A 23,024-nucleotide genomic window follows, 5' to 3' on the forward strand; every position below is an offset into this window, starting at 1 on the left:
AGCCCTTCCCACAGCTCCTAGGCAACCACCACTGTGCCTTACATTGCTGTGACTTTGAACCCTCTAGTTATCTCCTGTAAGTAGAATCCTACAATATTTGTTCTCTTGTGACTGATTTATTTCATTTCATTCAGCATCCTGTCTTCAAGATTCATTCATGTTGTAGCCTCTGCCTGCATTTCCTTCCTTCAGGGCTAAATAATGTTCCTTTCTATGTGTATACACATTCTGTCCATCCATTCATTGCTGATGGATACTAGGGTTGTTTCTACCTTCTGGCTACTATGAATAATGCTGCTATGAATGTGGTGGTAGAGTTTTAAAGATATGCTCTGTGGGCTTCCCTGGTGGCCCAGACAGTAAAAAAATTCACCTACAATGCAGGAGACCTGGGTTCGATCCCTGGGTTGGGAAGATCCCCTGGAGGAGGGCATGGCAACCCACTCCAGCACTCTTGCCTGGAGAATCCCCATGGACAGAGGAGGCTGGTGGGCTACAGTCCAAGGGGTCGCAAAGTCAGTCACTTGAGTGATAAAGATATGCACATAAGGACAAGCTTAGTTCTATGCAAATACTAATAGAAGTTATCTCTGAAAGAATTAGAGACACTTTTTTTCAAAGACTTTTTTAGAGACATTCTATATTCACAGCAAAACTGAGAGGAAGATACAGAAATTTCCCACATAACCCCTCCCCCTCACATGCACAGCCTCCCCAGCCATCAACATCCCCCACCAGATGGTACATTTGTTGTAACTGATGAACCCACACTGACACTTCCTAATTACCCAAAGTCCATAGTTGACATTAGGGGTCACTCTTGGTGTTGTATATTCTGATCGTGGATAAATGCATGCACTGTTCTGGTGTCGTATATTTTCACTGCCCTAAAATCCTCTGTGCTCTGTCTATTCATTCCCCTTACCCTCTAGCCCTTGGTAACCACTTTTTACTGCCTACACAGTTTTGCTTTTTCCAGAGTGTTATATAGTTGGATGGCATCACCGACTCAATGGACTTGAGTTTCAGCAAACTCCAAGAGATAGTGGAGGACAGGGAAGCCTGCAGTGCTGCAGTCCACGGGGTCAAGATAGTTGGACAAGACTGAGCGACTAAGCACATATAGGTGTGAAGTGGTATCTCGCTGCTGTTTTGTTTTGCATTTCCTTGATGACATATGATGTGGAGCATCTTTTCAAGTGTGCTTTTTTGCCATCTTACACCTGCTTGCCTGGTGGCTCAGATGGTAAAGTGTCTGCCTGCAATGTGGGAAACCCAGGTTCGATCCCTGGGTCGGGAAGATCCCCTGGAAAAGGAAATGGCTACCCTCTGCAGTACTCTTGCCTGGAAAATTCCATGGACTGAGGAGCCTGGTGGGCTACACAGTCCAAGGGGTCGCAAAGTCACGACTGAGTGACTTCACTTTCACTTTCACCCTCTTTGGTGAAGTGTCTGTTAAAGTTTTCAGCTCATTTTTTATTCCGGTTGTTTCCTTATTGTTGAATTTTAAAGAGTTTTTGTGTATTATGGATAACACTCTTTTCACAGATGTGTCTTTTGTAAATATTTTTTTTCAGTCTGTGGCTTGTCTTCTCATTCTCTTGACATTGTCTTTTGCAAAAAAGTTTTTAGTTTGAATGAAGTCCAGATTATCAGTGCTTCCATTTTGGATCATTCCTCAGGTGTCTTATCTCAACTGTCGCCTTCATACTCAAGGCCATCGAAGTTTTCTCCCATGTAATCTTCTTGGAGTTTTACAGTTTTGTGCTTTACATTTAGGTCTATGATGGATTTTGAGTTGATTTTTGAGAAGAATATAAGCTCTGTGACTAGATTCTATTTTCCTTTTTTTCATTGGATTTCAAGTTGTCTCAGCACCACTTGTTGAAAAAACTGGGGCTGCGCTGTGGCTCAGTGGTAAAGAATCCACCTGCCAGTGCAGGACACACAAGTTCAATCCCTGATCTGGGAAGATCCCACGTGCCATGGGGCATCTAAGCCCACGTGCCACAACTACTGAACCTGCGCTATACAGCCAGGAACCCATGAGGTCTAGAGCTATGCTCCTCAACAAAGGAAGCCACCTCAACAAGAAGCTTGTGCCCTGCAACTAGAGGGTGGACCCCACTCACTGCAACTAGAAAAGCCCACGCAGCAACAAAGACCCAGCAGAGCAAGCTCATTCACGTGTGTGTGCATTTGTTCAGCCCCATGGTGGCGAATTTTGTTTCTTAAGACTGGGGTACAGTGGGCATCAGGGACTCTGTTCTGAACCTGATGAGACTTGTTCCTAAGAGCACAGAACTGCTCAGCCTCCAGGAAATTGTCCTCACACAGAAGAGAGGAATCAGAGTTTGTTTTTTGAAATTGATTGGGATCTAAAGCCTGAAATAAGTACTCATACTTTACAAAAAAATAAAGAAAATCTGTTTAATGGGAGCAAAATGCTTTATAAAAAATAAATTAAAAAAAGAAAAGACTGTCTTTGCTCCTTTGTCAAAGACAAGTTGACTGTTTCTACATGGGTCTCCAGATAGATTTTTATTTTTATGCTTTTCTTGTATAGTTTAAAAATTATTTGCTACAATGAACACATATTGCTTACATAGTCAGAAGAAAAAACTCTTTTCACTTTGAGGGGAAGATACCATTTTCTGTTCCATAAGTGGTCTTTCCACCCCTGGAAATTATTGGAATAACTGTGTGGTGAAACATTCATTCATTTAGCAAACATTTCAGTATGAGAAAATTCTGTATTGCCTGCAAAGATTCTGGCTATATCTTGAAGGTTTTTCTCATCCAAATTTAAGCTTTTTCTCCCTATTTTATTCTATAAATATTACTGTAACAACATGAACCAAACTCCTGAAAACGGGGGGAAATCATCATGTTGATATCTTGTTTCCCCCTAATCTGTGTCCAGATAATCTTTTCAAAAGAAAGACCTCATTGAATTCGTTACAATATTTTTTCTGTTTGATGTTTTGGTTTTTTGGCCTGGAGGCACCTGGGATCTCAGCTCCACAATCACAGATGGGACCTGCACCCCCTGCATTGGGAGGTGAAGTCTTACCACTGGGCGCCCAGGGACGTGCCTGTATTCATACCATTTCATCCAGTCATACTTAATCATCTGGCCTTCCTTTGACTTCTCTCTTCAGAATCTACTAACTCCTTCACTTAAAACCCTCTGGAGTCTTTCATATTTGGAGCATGTTCTGCTTTGTGTTAATTCTAAACACGTTTTTCAAGCTTCAACAGATACCCTGTGCGACAGAGAGGATCTTGTCTCATTCTTGTCTGGTACCCAGCTCTGAGCATGGTGACGGGCACAGAGGAGGTCGGTAGACCCCGCACTTATTGAAAGAATGAACCAGAATACGGATAGTTGTGTTGGCGAGGAGGGGATGGTCTGTGTTTAGACGAAGAACACAGCACAAAGCTAGACGATGCAAATGAGAACATCTTCCCCTCCCCAATCCTGAACCCTGACTCAGAGCCCTCTGGTGCCTTTTGTCTCCAAGCAGCAGGGAATCCAAGCAGAAAATTCACTATTAATGGTTCAATAAAACATTCAGGTCCTGGATGCAGTCCCATGGAGGCCGCGTGGCAGGCTGTAATACACATGTGCCAGCTCAGGAGGAAGCCCCAAACTCATTTAGTCTTATCTGTCATTAGGACCAAAGCCTGGGCCCCCCGGGCCAGGCCTGGGGAACTCTTTCCCCATCGGAGGGCAAAGCAGCAGAACCAAGTTTTGGCAAGCTGGCTGAGTATCTGGAAATTTCCCCTCCTGGAGGTCTGCATTCGGTTTTGTAATATATGACACAAAAGGCGCATCGCCTACCTTTCCCTCGGAGGAACAATGCCGTTATCTTCAACCGATGATGCAACTTCGGGGTTTTTTTTAGGCGCTGTGCTCCTGTGATTCAACAAGATACATTTTGCAAGTAATCCTGATGGCACCAGCTCCTGTTGCTTGGGGAAAGCTCTGTGATTGTAATGGTGGCAGACAGAGGTACCAGCTGTGTGCATGACGAGTGTGGTCCACACAGGCCCAGGGTGGGAAGACCCGTGGGAGGGAGGGAGACCAGAAGGACGGAGTTCTTAGGTAATGTCTTTTAATTGATGGTGAAAACATGGACTCAGAGATCCATTATTTCATTTTTGCAAAGAATGAAAGAGAGTTTCTTTCTCAAAAAAAAAATATATATGTACTTATATATGTTCATGGTGAGAGCTCATTTGCTCAGTCGTGTCTGACTTTTTCTGTGACCCCACTGGACTATAGTCCACCAGGCTCCTCTGTCTACAGGATCACAAAAAGTCAGACATCCCTGAGCGACTGAGCATGTACCAGGCACATATACAAATACATATTTTTTTGAGAAAGAAAATTGTTTTCATTCATAATAGAAAATATTTTATATTCTTTACCACTGCTGCACGTGGGAAGCCATATATATATACACATGTAAAATCTGTTTTGTATTCTCCGCTCCCAAAACCATGAAATAGCTTTGGGAAGATAGTCATCTTGTGTGAGAAACAGCATCATTTCGTGAAATGGCATTCTGTGAACTCTGTTTGGGGAAAGGGAAGATGAAGGGGCCCTCCTCCCGTGAGGAGGGGCAGGCTCAGACTGGTGGGCTGTTTCAGGCCTCTGACTGCACTGGCAAGAGATGTGGGTTGATCTAGAAACAGGAGGTGTCATGAGATTAGGAGATTTTCATGTGACACTATTTGCTGAAAAAACAGAAAACTTTCCGTGCAGTTGCTGGACTGTTTTTATGTCTACTTCTTTTCTGTTTTTTTTTTTTTGTATGTTTATTTCTGACAGGATTTTGAGGTTGGAGTCATCCTTTAAGGAGCAGCCTCAGAGACATAGAGGAGAGCCCACACACACTCTCCTGCTCTCTCTGATCAGTAAGTACTTAGGGGCTTCCCTGGTGGCTCAGGGAGTAGGAAATGGCAACCCACTCCAGTGTTCTTGCCTGGAGAATCCCAGGGACAGAGGAGCCTGGTGGGCTGCCGTCTATGGGGTCGCACAGAGTCGGACACGACTGAAGCGACTTTTAGCAGCAGCAGCAGCAGCTGGTGTCTCAATGGTAAAGAACCCACCTGCCAATGCAGGAGACAGAGATTCAACCCCTAATCCGGGAAGATCCGACATGCCACAGGGCCGCTAAGCCCATGCACCACAACTGCTGAAGCCTGCACACCCTAGAGCCCAGACTCCACAACAAAAGAAGCCACCGCAATGAGAAGCCCACGCACCCCAACTAGAGTAGCCGCCACTCGGAATCTAGAGAAAATCCTGTGCAGTGATGAAGACCCAGCACAGCCAAGCATAAATAAATAAAATTATTTAAAAAGTAAGTAATTCGTGTTAACCCTCCCTTAACACTCCAAAGACTGCCCTGAGTCTATCACCCCCTAAACAAAAACTCTCCAAGTCTTCCAATCACCAAGACAGAGCACAAATCATTGAGGCTACCATCCAGGCCTGCCACTGTCTCACCCAGCTGGCTGGTTCAGCTTTCTGTCCGATCAACGTCTTCTGCCTCCTCCACCCCAGGGCACCTGGCCTGTGAACTGTAATCCACCTTCTGGCATATACATCTATCTGGATCTCACCCATCCTCCAAGACTTGGATCAAAATCTTCCCTTTCAGCCAAACCTTTCCCACCACCCCAGCGGGAGGGGATTCATCACCTTCACACACCATCGCATCTTTTGGAACAGTTTTACACACCCTTTTCCACTCTTACAACTCGTCTTCCAAGCCACACTGTGAGCTTTTTGAGTGCAGTAATTTTTATTATAGGTCATTGAATCTCTTGCCTATTAATATGTGCCTTGTGTGAATGAAATATCTGATCAATCAATATACGTGAGATTTGTTGACTTTAGGATGCTTGGCACTATGCTCAGTTGAAGAGGAACAGGAGAGAATGTAAATGCATCCCTCAGCTGGTTTATGGGCTTCCCAGGTGGTGAAGTGAAGTGAAAGTCGCTCAGTCGTATCCGATTCTTTGCAACCCCATGGACTATATAGTCCATGGAATTCTCCAGGCCAGAATATTGGAGCGGGTAGCCTTTCCCTTCTCCAGAGGATCTTCCTGACCCAGGAATCAAACCAGGGTCTCCTGCATTGCAGGCGGATTCCTTACCAACTGAACTATCTGGGGAGCCCTCCCAGGTGGTGCTAGAGGTAAAGAATCTGCCTGCCAGTGCAGGAGATGCAAGAGACTCGGGTTCAATGCCTGGGCCGGGGGAAGATCCCCTGGAATAGGAAATCACAACCTGATCCAATATTTTTGTCTAGAAAATCCCACAGACAGAGGAACCTGGCGGGCTACAGTCCATGGGGCCAAAGAGAGTCGGACACTACAGAGCAACTGAGCACTCAAGTGGTTTGCAATCCTCCTAGACGGACAAGATGTGAAACTGGCAGGGAACAGCAGGGGGCGCACCAGGCAACGCAAACTGCAAACCTGAATACAAGCAATTGTCCTGGAAAAGGTTATGGAAGCTCAGGAAAGGAAAAGGGCAATTTTTAATTAGTTGTAAGGTTTCCCTGGTAGCTCAAATGGTAAAGCATCTGCCTGCAATGTAGGAGACCTGGGTTCGATCCCTGGGTCTGGAAGATCCCCTGGAGAAGGAACTGGCAACCCACTCCAGTATTCCTGCCTGGACAGTGCTATGAATGGAAGAGTCTGGCAGGCTACAGTCCATGGGGTCGCAAAGAGTCGGACACAACTGAGTGACTAGCACTGTAATTAGTTGTAAGACATGGTTGTGCTTGAGACGAGCTTGAGAGGCAATTATATGTCATAGTCTTTATGTGGTGGCTCCCCAGGTAGCTCAGACAGTAAAGTAACCCGCCTGTAATGTGGGAGACCTCGGTTCTATCCCTTGGTCAGGAAGATCCCCTGGAGAAGGGAAAGGTCACCCACCCCAGTTTTCTGGTCTGGAGGATTCCATGGACCGAACAGCCTGGCAGGTTACAGTCCATGGGGTCACAGAGTCAGACGCGACTGAGTCTCTTTCACTTTCACTTTCCCTGGTGGCTCAGTGGGTAAGAATCTGCCTGCAGTGCAGGAGACAGAGGTTCAATCCCAGAGTCAGGAATATCCCCTGCAGAAGGTAATGGCAACCCACTCCAGTACTCTTGCCTGGGAAATCCCATGGAGAGAGGAGCCTGGTGGACTACAGTTCATGGGGTCCCAAAAGAGTTGGACACAACTGAAACAACAAGTATTTGTGTGATACCTTAGCATTTTTAAAGCCCTCTCCATTACGTTGACTGAATAAATGTTATACCATGTTAGGTATTACTAGACCCATTTTAAAGAATAAGTGGACAAGGTCCTGGAAGCAGGAGAGATTCAGCCAGTCACATGGCAGGCTAGGGGCTAAGCTGGGACTCAAACTCCGATCTTTGGAGTTCAAATTCAATGGGCCCTGCAGCGCCCCCACTGCTTCAAACTGTTATCATCCATTGCCTTTAAATTTGGGGTTTAAAGGATTCTGGAGTAAGATAATGAAGCAAAATGAAAATGCCATTATTGGGCACACTGGGGTGGGGGGGAGGACGGGGGAAAGGGATAATTAGGAAGTTTGGGATGGACATGTACACACTAAGTAACACACTTAGTTATTTTAAATGGATAACTGAGGACCTACTGTATAAAAGTAAATGAAACGTCGGGCACAGAACCAGGATCAGGGACACAGAAAACAGACTGGTGGTTGCCAAGAAGGTGGGGGCTCGGGGAGGGAGGGAGTGGGGGGCCGAGGTGAGCAAACGGAAACTTTTACATGTCGGATGGATAACAGACAAGGCCCTAGTGTATAGCCCAGGGACCTATATTTGATATCCTGTGATAAATCATAATGGAAAAGAACGTTTCAAAAAGAATGTGTATGTATACATATGTATAACTGAGTCATGTTGCCGTACACCAGAAATTAACACAACATTGTAAATTAACTGCACTTCAATTAAAGAAATTAATTTTCAAAATTAATTAAAAATATTGGGCAAGGTGCTGTGTGCAGGACAGATTGAAGGGGCGGGGTTGCTGGGAGCTCTGACAAATGGCAATAAAGATGAAATGATGACACTTGATAACTCCCCGAATACAGAGGATAGGAAAAGAGAGAGGAGGGAAACAGTCAGATTATAGAGCTGAGTAGCTGTGATGAGGTTTGACGTTGGAAGTGTGGGTGGGGTGTGTTAGAGTGAATAGGACAGTGTCCCTGTGGGTATCGAGGTGAGGTGAGTGAGAATTCCTGAAGGAAATGAAAACATGGCAATCAGGCTGAGACCTAAGAGCCTCCCCCACTGAGTAAAGGCAATGAGTTTGCCCTAGCACCTTGTACCTAATTTGGGATTTCCTTGGTAGTCCAGTGGCTGAGACTCTGAACTCCCAAAGCAGGGGGCCGGGGTTCAAACCCTGGCTGGGAAATTAGACTAAGAGCTCACATGCCTGCAAGTAAGATGCAACACAGCCAAATAAATAAATAAATAACTTGTGCTGAATTTTATCAGCTCCAGACCTGGAGAAGGAAATGGCACCCCACTGCAGTACTCTTGCCTGGGAAATCCTATGGACAGAGGAGCCTAATGGGCTACAGTCCATGAGGTTGCAGAGAGTTGGATGCAACTGAGTCTGAGCAGCAGCTCCAGAGGGGTTTTGTAGCATTTATTTATAGAAAGTGATGGAACACGAGCATATGAGCCGCCCCCCGCCGCCCCCAGTATTCATATGCTAACCCACCATCCTACAAAACTCAGGGCCAGTGATCTGGAGCCTATGAAAAGCCTGAAGGCCTTCTTCCTCCTGAGCATGGCATGCCTTATGTTTCCAAGATCTCTGCATTCCAAGTTCCAGGACACACCTCCTAGTGGGGATGGGACCCTAAGACATGGCCCTGAGAACCGCACAGGTACCAGGCACCAAGATGCAGCAAAGCAGGACTGTCAGATGCGCTGCCAGCTTGGTGTCCGGGCTCACCAGGGCCTGGGTAACCCAAGGGGAGGATGGAACCCACTGTGCCCAGCGGTCACCCAGTGGCCCACAGTGACCTTTAGTTCCCTTTCTGGGGTTTCATCCCCCTTATCTGACGGGCACAGTATCACTTCCCCCCATTATTAATACACATGCCCTCCCCCACACACCAAATTTGTCTGTTGAGGTGCTCACGCGCAGGACCTCAGAATGGGACTGTTTGAAGATGGAATCTACAGGAGGTGACTAAGGTTAAATAAAATAATCAGGGTGGGCCCCGATCCCACATGACGGGTGTCCTTCTAAGAAGGGATGAGGAAGCCAAACACAGAGACAAGACCACGTGAATATACAGGGAGAAGACAGAGGAGAGAGGCCTCTGGAGGATCCTCCTCAGCCCAGCCAGCCAGCCTCCGGAACAGGGAGAAAACGAATGTCTGTTGTTCAGCCGCTCGGCCTTTGGTGCTTTGTCTTAGCCGCTCGAGCTCAGGATTATATCCCATAATCCTGACACTTGCCCAGAATGAAGCCCAGCTGCCCCTTCCGACCCACTCAGAACCTGCCATTGACCTTCAGGATCTTAACATTTCGTTCAAAAAGTAAGAAAGCACATCCCATCTATCCCTTCTCACCTGAACGGCTCTCTCATCTCCAGGCAGACCTGCAGCTAGCACCAGATTATGTACTCCCTCATTCTCTTATTTCTAAACCACCAGAGTGTGTCCTGTCCCCCAGGCAAGCTTCTCGAGGGCGGGACACCTGAGTTCACCTCCCTTTCGCTCTCCAGTCGCAGCACTTGGCCAGATGCTCTGGATCGTAAGACCACAACAGTGGGCTATTTTGCCTTGAAACTGGATTTGCCTAACTCTTCATTTATTTTTTTAAACATTTATTTGATTGTGCCAGGTCTTAGTTGCAGGATCTCTGATCTTCCTTATGGCAGGTGGGATCTAGTTCCCCAACCAGGAATCGAACCGGGGCTCCCCTGCATTGGAAGCACAGTGCCTTAGCCACTGAACCACCAGGGAAGTCCCCTAACTCTTCATTTAAAACAATCACTACCACTCAGCTTTCCCTGCAAAACCCTCAAATCCCACTGCTGGGGAAAAGAGGCTGGAGAGAGGAGATTCTCTTGATTTTCAAAATCCATTTGTGTTTTGATTGAAGGTATTTGACAATGTAGAGAGGGTTTGCCCTCTTTGAAAATAGGAAACAGCTTCTCTGCCTGGGACCCTGCTAGCGTGGTTACTAAGGAGACCAATCGGCGGTAGGCGCCGTAATTAATCACTAAATTCCCAGCAGCTAAATCCCTGGCGATGAGAGGCTCTTTCCTTTGAGCGAGACAAGTCCTGGGTAGGTGGAGGGTGGAGTTCATGGTGGGAGCCCAGTCCTGCCTGCCCGCTTCCTCCTGCAGTCCCCTCGACTGAGATTTGCCAGTGATTGTTTTAAGAGCTTCTAAATCTAGCTCCAGACTTATCTGTTAGAACTGAATGAAGAATAGAGCTCTTTTCCAGTTATTGCGAAGTGGGGAACAATAAGCAGCAAAGTCTCCCCCGACACCCTCTAGGAGGCGGTGCAGGAAGTCCTGCACGGGAACCAGCGCAAGCACCAGAAGTCTTTGGAGAGGGTGGAGCTTCCAATCAGCCTGCAGAACTATGACCCTCAGAAGGACAAACGCTTCTCGGGCACCGTCAGGCTTAGCCACTCCCTGCCCCAAGTTCTCCGTGTGTGTCTTGGGGGACCAGCAGCATCGTGATGAGGCCAAGGCTGTGGATATCCCCCACATGGACATTGAGGTGCTGAAGAAACTCAACAGGAAGAAGAAACTGGTCAAGAGGCTGGCCAAGAAATATGATGCTTTTTTGGCTTCAGTCTCTGATCAAGCAGATCCCACGAATCCTGGACCCAGGCCTGAACAAGGCGGGCAAATTCCCTTCCTTGCCGACCCACAATGAGAACATGGTGGCCAAAGTTGATGAAGTCCACGATCAAGTTCCAGATGAAGAAGGTGCTGTGTCTGGCAGTGGCTGTTGGCCACATGAAGATAACAGATGATGAGCTTGTGTACAACATCCACTTAGCTGTCAACTTCCTGTTGTCATTGCTCAAGAAAAATTGGCAGACCGTTAGGGCCTTATACATGAAGAGCACCATGGGCAAGCCCCAGTGTCTATACTAAGGCACAACTTAATAAACCATACTCAACCGTCAAAAAGAAGAATACATATATGTATATGTATGGAGAAGGAAATGGCAACCCACTCCAGTATTCTTGCCTGGAGAATTCTGTGGACAGAGGAGCCTGGTGGGCTGCCGTCTATGGGGTCGCACAGAGTCGGACACGACTGAAGTGACTTAGCAGCAACAGCATATGTGAATCACTGCTTTACACCAGAAACTGACATAACATTCTTAATCAACTGTACTCCAATATGGGCTTCCCAGCGGGTGCTGTAGTCAAGGGTCCACCCACCAACGCAGGAGAGTAGGGTTCAACCCCTGGGGCAAGAAGATCCCCTGGAGGAAGAAGTGGCAACCGATTGCAGTATTCTTGCCTGGAAAAAAATTCCTATAGACAGAGGAATCTAGTGAACTACAATCCATGGGGTCATGAAGAGTTGAACACAACTGAAGCAATTTAGCACATACTCCAATATGAAATTAAAATTGAAAAAAAAAAAAAAAGAACTGAATGGCTCTAAAGCTTGTAGCCACCTGGCTTGGGCCCCTTGATTTCAAGAGGATGGGGAGCTGGTATGGGCAGAGATGACCTTTCTGCTCCAATGCTTTGAGCAAGTGGGTGTTTTCATTCAGAAGAGCAGAGGGCAGCTTGATGCTCCAAGACCAAGTCTCACCTCCAAGGGAAGCCCATGGGCCTCAAGGTGCCATGATTCAGCCACCAACTGCGGAGGAGAAACCCTTTAAGTGACCCTGAGCACCCAAGTTGCGCCCACAAGGTTGGCATCCCTGATACTTGACTCCTGTTCTTCCCAGAGGCAAGGTTCTCACACACACACACTCCCACACTCCCCCACATACACAGACACAACTGTGAGCATAAACTCCTCTGGGCTCATTCCTGCCCTCCCCTCCAGGTGGTACAGGAAATGGCTCCCCACAAAATGCAGCTTCATTCAGCCCAAGGGGAACTTCCAGTTCATTCAGTTCAATTCTTCCATTTGGTAAAGAAGCAAAGAAAAATGCAGAGAAGTTAAGTGACTTTTCACTCTTGCTTTTTCTTTCTCTCCACTTCAAAGGAAGAAGAGTGTTTGGCCACACAACACCCAGGGAATAGGAAGATGCTCAAAAGTAAGAAGACCATGGAAGATGTTTTTCAACTGCAGGTAACAGAAAACCCAAGAAAGTGGCTGAAACAAAATGTGGTGATTAAAATTAGCAATTGTTCCAGTGAATGGCCTCTGTATAGCCACCCCTTTGTCCTCTGACCTTGGGGGTCTCCACCCAACCTGGCTCTGGACTGGCCTTATGACAGTCCCAAGTGGCCCAGCAATAAAGAATCCATCTGCTAATGCAGGAGACAAAAGAGACACAAGTTCAATCCCTGGGTCGGGAAGATCCCCTGTAGGAAGACATGGCAACCCACTCAAGTATTCTGCAAAAGTTCATGGACAGAAGAGCCTGGCAGGCTACTGTCCATGGGGTCACAAAGGGTTAGATGCGACTGAGCACACACTCACAGCCAATAAATACAGCAAAGCAAACGGAGTGCCAGCATCAGGCTTAGGTGAACCCCCAGGAATTCTACATGCTTCTGCTTGGTGCTTGCCTGGCTGGGATATACTTGCTTGAACTTGCACCCCAGACCAAGCCAGACCAGCCTGCTCAGGGGATGAGAGAGACACAGGAAGGATAAGACACTTGAGAGAGAACCAAGGTGCCCCCAGCCAACAACCAGCCAATCTATAGCCAACTGCAGTCATGACGGCACCTGAGACCAAGACTGCCCTGCTCCTCCCAGCCTAAGTAACAATCTGTAGGATCAAGAACCAAATAAGTGGTTGGAACAAAGAGCAAACCGAATCCTGACATTTGAAATAAATATCTGAGTTTTTTTCTCTTAAAAAGTTAAAAATTGGAAATCCAGGATTGGTATGGCAGCCCAGAGTCATCCAGGACCCAGAATCCTTCTATTTTGATGCTCCATCATGTTTAGTTTATGGCTTTCATCCTCAAAGCCATCTCATGATCCAAGATAGCTGCTGAAGCTCCACTCATCACATTTGTGTGCCAGGCAGGCAGGCAGTAGGGTAGAGAAGAGGCCTCTTCTAGTTGAATTGTTCCCCTTAAAAGAGTTTTCCCTGGAAGCCCCACCCAATGACTGGCAGATTGATTCCCATTGGCTACCCTTGGCCACAAGGAAAGCTGGGAAAAGTAGGCTTTTAGTTGAGCACTTTGCCACCTAGAATAAAACCAGGGGTACTGTGTAGTAAGGAAGAACAGGGATACGGATATTGGGTAGGCCACTCGCAACACCTGGCACAGCGTGTGTAAGATCAAGCCCCAGGCCCCAACATACATCAGGATGCAAAACTGATCACATGCCATGCTGATTTCTCAGGGCTCATAGTGGTGGCTTTGCCCTATCGTAACGAAGTGTAAGATTTGGGCAATAGAAACCAAAGTGAAAACTGTGCCTATGCCAGTCTCCTGGGCCCTTCTATACAGATGAATGGATGCTTTATTCTTAGAACTTGTTGCTTGTAACCTGGGGCAGATGTTGCTTGCTTGCTTGTTCTCTTACTTGCTGTTTTTTTTTTTTTTTTAAATTGAAATATGATTCGTCTAACATAAAGTTCACTGTTTTAAGGCACACAATTCAGTGGAGGTTTTAGTATATTCACTATGTTGTGCAACATCAGCCCTGTCTCATTCCAGAACAGTTCCATCACCCCCAGAAGAAACCCTGTACCCATTAGCAGTCAGAGCAGATGCTTTCTTTAATGCTTCCGCATCCAGTCTCAGGTTGATGCAAGTCCCAGACTCGCTACACGAGAGAGTGCTGAAGATCCTTGCGGCACAAGGCTCGAACCCAGGGGTTCTGGAATATGTGTGGATCTTCTTGGGACGGCCAGGGAGGAAGCCGTGGTGTGATTCACCTGCAGCTGGGAAAGCAGGGATGCACAAGGGTGTGCGGAATCGAAACATTCCCTGCCGAGGCTGCCATTGTCATCCAGGCTGTAAGTCATGCCCAGTTCTTTGCGACCCCATGGGCCACAGCAGACCAGGCGCCCCTGTCCTTCACTGTCTTCTTTCCTGGCGGCAGGTGAAGTACACCATGACCTCCTCTTTGCCTGAGGAGGCCTCAGGGGGCTGACCAGGAGCTCTTTTCACACAGCGAAGGGAAAGAAGCTGCATGCTGAAGGGCAGGTGCTTGGTGGCGACACCCTTGAGTGCAGCAGCAGGTTTCAAAGCACTCTGTGGTGACAGCTGTTGGCAGAGGGAGTTTCAGATTCAGCTGGTCTGATTCCATGGGAAGAGATGAAGAGTGTGCAGAATGCACCTTTATTTAAGGTGTAGTAGATTCCGAATACAAACAGAACCTCATTTTTCTACCCTCACAGCCATCCTGGGAGGTGTTTGAGCTTCCTCCTTCACAGGAGGAGACCTGAGGTTCACAGAGAGAAGTCGCTCTAAGCAGAATCTCAGACGCGTGCTGCTGAGTGTCGTATCGCAGCACCTTCCACGGTGAGCACCTGGGAGGCACCCCTGGCCCCCGCCCATAGCAGGTGTGGCCATTCCCTCCAGTGGCCTGGTTGCGGGCCGTGACAGCAGGAGGGGACGCATCTGAACTCAGCTCTGGGCTTGTCTTTGTCAGTGGGAGCTCCCCCCACTTCTGCCCACTCCCGCGTCTTCATTCTCCAGGAGAAAATGTTGCTCAAGGAGACTCCAGGACTGGGGTCTGCCTTGTCACTCTCACCAGGAGGCTTTTTTTTTCCCCCTTCCTGACTTGCCAGAGCTCCCCATCAGTCCTCCCAGCGCCTCTGGAAGCAGAGCAGAGGCTGCTGTGGGATCCTGGCTGAGCAGCGTCCAGGTAAAGCAGTTGGGGGGTGGCCTGATGGGGAGCCTGAGATGTCACAGGTCCGAGCACAGAGCCACGGCCGGCGGGGAGCAGCCAGGAAGGACTGGAGGTTCTGCCGCTCGCTTGATTAAGGGGGTCAGCCGTGTGCATGTGTCATCGAGGTGGGCAGGGAAGGGGAGGGCTGTGCGTGTGGGGGGAGGATATATATGCCCGTGTGGCTGACACAGCGGAGCCTCACAGCCGGAGGAGCCCGGTTACTGACAGCTCGCAGGTAGGCGACTGCGCGCGAAGCCCTCCGCCCCAAGACACGCGGCTGGGAGCCTGGGGAAGTGGCGGGCGGGCGGGCGGCAGGGCTGTCTCCCCAGCCCCTCTCCTTTGTCCAGTGTAGATGCTGCTGGCCTCCCTTTAGATTATTCCTTCATTCATCTTTTCCGAGCTCTCATGGGGGTGGGGGTGGGGGGTGGGTAGCGGTGGAGGGGAGGGCTAAGGCTTTTATTCTGGATAGAGATGCAGAAGAAGAGCTGAACTTGGAAAGGAGGAAAAGTTTCCATTCCCCAGGTGTGGTCCTTACTTTGTCACTGCTGTCTGCGGCGAAAAGGTGGTTGTAGGAGTGAGGTTAGGGGAGCGGCAGGCACTGGGGGGTAGGGCGGGGGCTTGCCTTGCGAGGCAACCCTCCGGAAGCGCCCCCCACCCCCGACCTACCCCTCCAGGCACACTTTAGGAGTGGTTTCTCTCTGTGACTGACTTCCTTTCACAGTGGGTGCAGGCTGCTTTCCAACGTATCTCTGAACTCGATTGGGATTTGGCTTTTTCATCCCGAGGGAACCCTGCTCCCCTCAGCACCGAATACAAATCGCTAGCGGTGATGCGGGGAAGAGTCGGAGCCTGCCCTGGGCTTGACCGATACCCAGCTGATCGCGGTCGCTGTATGTGAATTCCGCCGTGTATTTCCGCAGGGTTGACCTTGGTCTCCGGACCCTCTTTCTTTCGGAGGTCTGTTCTCTTTTTTGCATCTTTCTTCCTCCTATCCATCTCTGCCACCTAAATGTTTCTGCTGGGGTCCTGCGAAAATGACGTTCAGAAGTCATCCAAACTCTGGCTCTCTCTCAGCCTCCTTTTCCTCTTTCTCTCTTTGTGCGTCTCTCTCCCTGCGGGTCTGGCTTACCCCTCCCACCACTACCCATCTTTATCCTCTCGCATCTCATTCTGAACATGGCCAAGTTCTGGGGGAATTTCAAGTAAGTCAGGATGATTCGGGAAACGGACTATTTAAAGCAAGCAGCTTTGGACTTGAATACCCTGATCCTGGGTTTCAACATCTGTGTTTCGCTTCCTCGAGCAGCCCATAATTGCCCCAATTATAACCAATAACATTGTTCGGCAGACTAACAAAAGATGAGCTTTGCATGGCATTTGCCAGCAAGCCGAAACCGGAGTTTTCAACATAGAAGGTTGGGGGGTGGGGGTGGGGGTGGGGGACGGGTGACTGCCTGGCTTCTTCTCAAAACCTCCCAAGGAAATTGCTGCTCTCTGCCTGCCTGTGGGTGGCTTTTGCAGGCACGCTCCTTTCTCATTTATAAAGTGTGGCAGGGAAAAAAGTCTGCACCCTTCTACCGATGATGCTGCAATACCTTTCACAAAAAGCATTCGCGTTCCTTTGGACTAGCTGAGTCTTCTGCGGGAGAGGGTCCCTGGAAAGACTGTCCCCCCAACCATCACCTTGATAGAAGGAATAGCTTCCACGGTTCCATGTGCTGCCTGTTGAGGGCGCTCTGGTGCAGCTGCGGGGTCCTCGATGGGCGCAGTTCCGTTCTCCCTGGCTTTATCAGCCGAAGGCTGAGGGTACAGGGGATTTAGAGGATGCAGATTTAGCATTTTTAACAAAGGGAGTAATTGCAGGATCAGGCGCAAAGCGGTGTTTCTGGAGCCCAAGACAGGAGCTGTCGCAAAGCTACTCCGTATTCAATCAATCAGGTATTTATTATGCTCCACCAAGCAGGGGTCGATCCAACAGAGGTGATAATAACAGCCTTTACATTCACACAGCGCTTTACATCTTAGCGCTTTCACACACATTATCCTCGGCAACAGCAATGAGAGATGGTGTCATTATCTCCATGGCGCAATCGAAGAAACTGAAGCTGAGAGGTTAAATAATCTGTTTCAGGATGTGGCCAAGAGGGGACCGAGCCAGCCTTGCTGGCTCCAGTGCACGGCCCTCTACGAACCTGGGGTGCTTACAAACTAAGGGGGTGGGGACGGGGCAACACACAGTGAAAGAATTCGAGGACGATGCAAGGCTGGGTGTAATTAAGTCCTAAATTTCGTAGTCCAGACAGCAAGCGCTGTAGGAATTTGGAGGAAGGAGCACTTGCTCAGAATGTCCAGGATTTCAAGCCGGTCAGGGAAGGAGATAGAATCTGGATGACCCAAGGGTTTTGGAGAGGGAGGTGGCCGCCAGGACAAATACACGAAAAAAGGGCAAAGGTCCATGTATTGAAACCTACTGTATGCCAGGCAGTGAGCTAAACTTATCTATATGCCTATTTCATGCTAGTGTGCGCACACACACACACACACACACACACACACACACAGTAGGGATGGGAGATCTGGGGTCAGTTTTCTGTACTTTTATCCATACTCAGTGAGACACACACACACCCCCCAAGCCCCAGCTCCCAAGAAGGAAATCTACCTGATAAGAATCTGGCTAGAGAACAGGAGCACCAACAGTTTTCATGGCTTGAATGGCTGGGAGCTCATCAGACAACCTCGATGTTCTAAACATTTCTATTTAAATGCCTTTAGGTCCTCCTAGTCTCCAATATGCCACTCTCCTTCTAAACACAAACTAGCTGTGAGATTTATGGCATGCCTATTTGAGGGGGGCGGGGGGGCAAGCCAGTTTTCTGGGCATCTTCCTAAATAGCCTATGATCACGTTCGGTGTTGATTTTCAACGATCCTGAGATTTTTCAAATACTGGATGACGCCTCAGTGTTGCAGATACACCGCATCGCCAGCTCTGACGGGACTGACTGGGTGAGTGACGTGTGGAGCTGGCCTCCAAGGAGTCTGGGTCTCGGTGAAAATGTCAGTGGATCACCCACACACACCCAGGGCTCTGCCTAGCCACCCAGGCTCGGAGCCAGCCTCCCCGTAGCTCTCTCTCCACCCCTCCACCCAGTCCCCATTCATCCTTTCATTCATTCAGCCCAGAAACGTGCCTGGATTCCTGATGAGAGCCTGCAGTGCTGAGTGCCTGGGAAAACAGACCGGGCAGCCTGTCCTCAGAGCTCTTGGCCAATGTCACTCGATATTAAGGAGTCCAGGCTGGTGGTCTCTGAAAGGGGTGTGTGTGCCAACAGTCCACCAGGCTTTGGGAAACACATTGAATTTTTTTATGTGGTTATCTTATATTTCTTAATTTGCACTTTAGTGGGTTTTATAATGTAGATAACATAAATTAGCAAGGTGTGCTCAAAAACAGTTTGATTGCTTGAGGTATAAAGTTAAAGACATTTGAAGATTATTGGTCTTGGGACTTCCCTGGTGGTCTAGTAGCTAAGACTCCAGGCTCCCCCTCCCAATGCAGAGGGCCTGGGTTCAACCCCTGGTCAGGGAAACAGATCCTGAATGTATGCCACAACTAACAGTCTGCATGCTGCAAATAAGACCTGGTGCAGCCAAATAAATAAATACTGGGGGGGGGGGGGGGAAGGCGGGGGGTACTAGGCTTCCCCAATAGCTCAGTGGTAAAGAATCCACCTCCACCTGCAGTGCAGGAGATGCAGGAGACAGGGGTTTGATTCCTGGGTGGGGAAGAAACCCTGGAGGAGGAAATGGCAACCCACTCCAGTATTCCTGCTTGGAAAATCCCATGGACAGAGGAAGCTGGTGGGTTGCAGTCCCTGGGGTCACAAAGAGTCACAACTGAGCACACATGCACGCTGATCTGTATCCATTGTTCTTTTGCTGATCTGTATTTTCTAATGTTTTTGAAAGGAACACTAAGTGATTTTATTGTAAAAGCGATAGAAAAAAAAATTATTTTTTATATAGGGAACCACAGGCCAGAATGAGAAAGATCCAAGACAAGAGTGATGACACCTTTCCACCTTTGCGACAGCACTGGGAGTAAATGTGCCACTTAGGAATTCCCTGGTGGCCCAGTGATTAGGACTCGGCATTTTCACTTCTGGGACCTGGGTTCAATCCCTGGTCAGGGGGCAGCCAAAATATTTTAAAATAATATAAATTAAATTAAATTTTAAAAATAAAATAAAAAACTTTAAAAAAAGAAAAGAAGGGCTTCCCTGGTGGCTTAGTGGTAAAGAATCTACCTGCCAATACAGGCGACACAGGTTTGATCCCTTATCAGGGAAGTTCCCACATGTCGAAGAGCATCTAAGCCAGTCTGCCACAACTATTGAGCCTGTGCTCTGGAGCCTGGAAGCTGCAGCTACTGAAGCCTGCAAGCCCTAGAGCCAGTGCTTCGCAACAGGAGAAGCCACTGCAATATGAAACTCACAATCATTTGACAGTAGCCCCTGCTCGCCGAAACTAGAAAAAAGCCCTCAAAACAATGAAGACCCAGCATAGCCAAAAATAAACTAGCAAAATTTAAAAAGAAAAAAGAAAAATGTGTCCATCTCTGCTGCGCCCCAGGTGGGCTGTTGTAACAAATATCTGGCCACTTATAAAATCAAAAATACTAATATTGACCATCTAATCCAACTGCCTCTTTTTGGAGAAGGGAAAACAGAGCCCCAGAGAAAGAAAGGAATTTGCTCAAGATCCCGTAAGAGGAGCCTGGTGAGCTACAGTCCACGGGGTCACAAAGAGTCAGACATGACTAAGCACTCAGGGCTCAAGGTCCCAAAGGTGAGGGCGGAGCTGGAGTTGGAAGCCAGGCCTCTTCCTCCCAAGGCACAGGGCTCATGTTCATTCATTGCCCACCAGCTCCCAGCACACCCGGTCTGTGTGGGGTGGGGACATGCTTGGCCCTCCACCTTCTCCATACCCACCCCCCCCCCCCTTTCCAGGTGGGAATTTAGAAGCAGAAGAGGAACCTTTATGGATGAGAGTCTATTAGAGGAAGAAAAGAAATAAAAGGGATTCAGTCATAACTGGTGAATAAGCAAAAGCTCGGTGTAGGAGTGGGTTAAAGAAATGAGGAAGACAAACCCTCATGCTGGTGGGCAATGAAAAACCCCTTCAGGAACTGGGGACAGGCAGCAATAAAGAGATTGTCAGTAGCAATGACATATTTACACTACCGTGTGTAAAATAGATAATTAGTAGGGAGCTGCTGTAGAACACGGGGAGCCCAGCCTGGTGCTCGGTGATGACAGAGGGGTGGGGCAGGGTGGGGGAGGACGGAAGAGAAGCTCAGCAGGCAGAGGAGATATAAATAATCACAACTGGTTAGAGTGTGCTGCAGAAACCAATGTAAATTTAAAGCGATTATCTTCCAGTTAGGAAAAAAAAAAAAAAGGGTGTATCATGAGAGAGGGATACCCAGAGTTCAGGACAAAAGGAGCTCCCTGCAATGAATTCACCCGCAGAAACAGACAGAAAACCACCGAAATCCTCTCTGTTTCTTTTCTTATTGTGGTCACACAACTTGTGTGGCATGTGAGATCTTAATTGCCCAACCAGAGGTCAAACCCATGCCCCCTGCAATGGAATCACAGTGTCCTAACCACTGGACCACCAGGGAAGTCCCCTTGCCAAGATCATTGAAAAGTCTGATGAGAGCGTGAGCTTAGAAATCAGATGGGTTGGAGTCTCAGTTCTGCCACTTCAAGTTATTTCGCCTCTTCAAACCTCAGTCTTCTCAACTGCAAAATGGGGGCAATAACATTTACCCGATAGGATGGATGCTTACAAAGCCATCAACACAGTCCCTGGCACAGAGGAGTGTGCTAAATTTAATAATAATATGATTACTGTTAAATACAAACAAAGACCATCCCAATAAGATGCCACCAGAATTTGTCAACCTTTCCAAAGCAGGACCAGTGTGTGGAGTTTATGGTTTCCCAGAACATGTTTTAGAATCAAAACACTTGAGTTTAAGTCCTGGCTTTTTTATAAGCTGGATTATCTTAAGTAAATTGTTAACCTCTGTAAACATATGTTCCTCTCAAAGAGGGGATAATATTAACCCTAGATTATAGGATTGTATTGGGCTTCCCTGGTGGCTTAGATGGTAAAGAATACGCCTGCAATGCAGGAGACCCGGGTTCGATCCCTAGGTCAGGAAGATCCCCTGGAAAAGGGCATGGCAACCCACTCCAGTATCCTTACCTGGGAAATCTCATGGACAGAGAAGTCTGGTGGGCTGTAGTCCATACGGTGGGCAAGGAGTCAGACATGACTGAGCAACTAATGCTTTCCAGGACTGTGTAAGAATATAAAACTTTTGCTACAGCAAGAACAACATTCATACATGTGGCTGATGAGAAGGATGGGGGAGATAGGCCTCTAGCAGAAAACCTAGTCCCTCTTGCCTTCACCACGAAAAGCACTAAAATTACAGGCTTTCTCATAGGTCATAAGACAAAACTCAATTAGCTTTTAGCTTCCGCTAAAGCTTCATACGTAATCCTCCAAACAGATAAGCAACTAATTATATTGCCCTTGGAAGCATGATTACAAACAAATAGATTAAATAGATTAAAGCTAAACACAGTGGTATTTTATCTTTATAAAGAGTGCTGTGGCTAAAATAAAAGGTAATTAAACATTTCTTTACTCAATACAAGATGTTCAGATGCATAGCATTCCCACAAAGAAGTGTTAGCTGAGTTTGGTTTACAAAGTGAATACAAACCATGTATTTAGACACACTGAGGGAAATTTTATTTACTGATAGTCTCTATTGCACAATTAAAAACAATAATCACAACAAATCTGTTGTTCCCCCCGTTTTGCAGGTGAGAAGACTGAGGCTCTCAAAGGTTAAATGTGCCCTAAGTCACATACTTGCAAAGATCAAATATAAATGTAACTCAGAAATTAATCAATTACTCATCTACATTTCTCTTGGCATTAACTGACACACAGCTATAAAGAAAGCACACAGATGTTGTTAAGACTTCTCAAAAAGTCTTAAAAAAGAAATTCTTAACCTAGAACACAGATGTACAAGGGTTGTGAGGATTACAAAAAGCAACAAAGTGTTGTCCCCTTTATGTGAATATATCCTAATCACTCAGTTGTGTCTGACTTTTTGCGATTCCATGGACTGTAGCCCACCAGGCTTCTCTGTCCATGGAATTCTCCAGGCAAGGATACTGGAGTGGATAGCCATTCTCTTCTCCAGGGGATCTTCACGACCCAAGAATCAAACCTGGGTCTCCCACATTGCAGGCAGATTTTTTACCATCTGAGCCACCAGGGAAGCAAGCCCCTTTATGAGAATAATTACATATATTTTGAGCTTTTATTTATTTTAATCTCATTTAAATACCAGAAACCACCTGTAAGTTTGGACTGTGTGTTAATTCCAATTTTTAGAATTCTTTGAATTGAAGAGCAGAATGCATAGCACTGAGTAAAGATTTTTCATTACTCACTTGTTAAAAGTGAGGGGTAGCAATCTCTGGCTTCTTTTACTGCTAAATGCCCACTGACATTCATCAATCTTTCTGTTTCAGTATGGATGGAACTTTGTTTTCTTTTGCCACGCTATACAACCTATGGGACCTTACTTCCTTGACCAGGGCTTGAACCTGTGTCCCCTGCCTTGGGAGGTGGAGCGTTTAACCACTGGCACACCGGGGAAGTCCTGGATGGAACATTGTTACAGAAAAGAAATAACTTTAGCCTTCAGCATCAGCTACTCTTTAACCAATGCTAACTCATAAACAAGGATAATAACCAATCACGCCTCCCCAGCAGTCAATTGCTACCAAGTGTTTTTCATTGAACTTAAGTGAAACACTGCCCAGGATGCAATT

The 23,024-nt window shown here is 47.4% G+C and overlaps 1 protein-coding gene and 1 pseudogene across 5 annotated transcripts in view; both read left to right on the forward strand.

Moving 5' to 3' along the window:
* Positions 1-8,932: 8,932 nt before the first annotated feature.
* LOC110127598 (large ribosomal subunit protein uL1 pseudogene) lies at positions 8,933-11,194 on the forward strand (annotated as a pseudogene).
* A 3,456-nt stretch (positions 11,195-14,650) lies between these two features.
* PNOC (prepronociceptin) overlaps positions 14,651-23,024 on the forward strand; it is a 29,721-nt gene continuing 21,347 nt past the window's right edge. For 3 of the 5 annotated variants that reach the window (XM_020877867.2, XM_070480632.1, XM_020877866.2), the window contains exon 1: positions 15,227-15,326. The gene's annotated coding sequence lies outside the window, so the exon portion shown is untranslated. Of the gene's footprint in view, positions 14,722-14,932; positions 15,068-15,226; positions 15,327-23,024 lie in introns of those variants that run through there. The other 2 variants (XM_070480633.1, XM_020877868.2) reach the window with 2 other exon arrangements.

The sequence above is a fragment of the Odocoileus virginianus genome, chromosome 18 (assembly GCF_023699985.2).
Source record: "Odocoileus virginianus isolate 20LAN1187 ecotype Illinois chromosome 18, Ovbor_1.2, whole genome shotgun sequence".
NCBI lineage: Eukaryota > Metazoa > Chordata > Mammalia > Artiodactyla > Cervidae > Odocoileus > Odocoileus virginianus.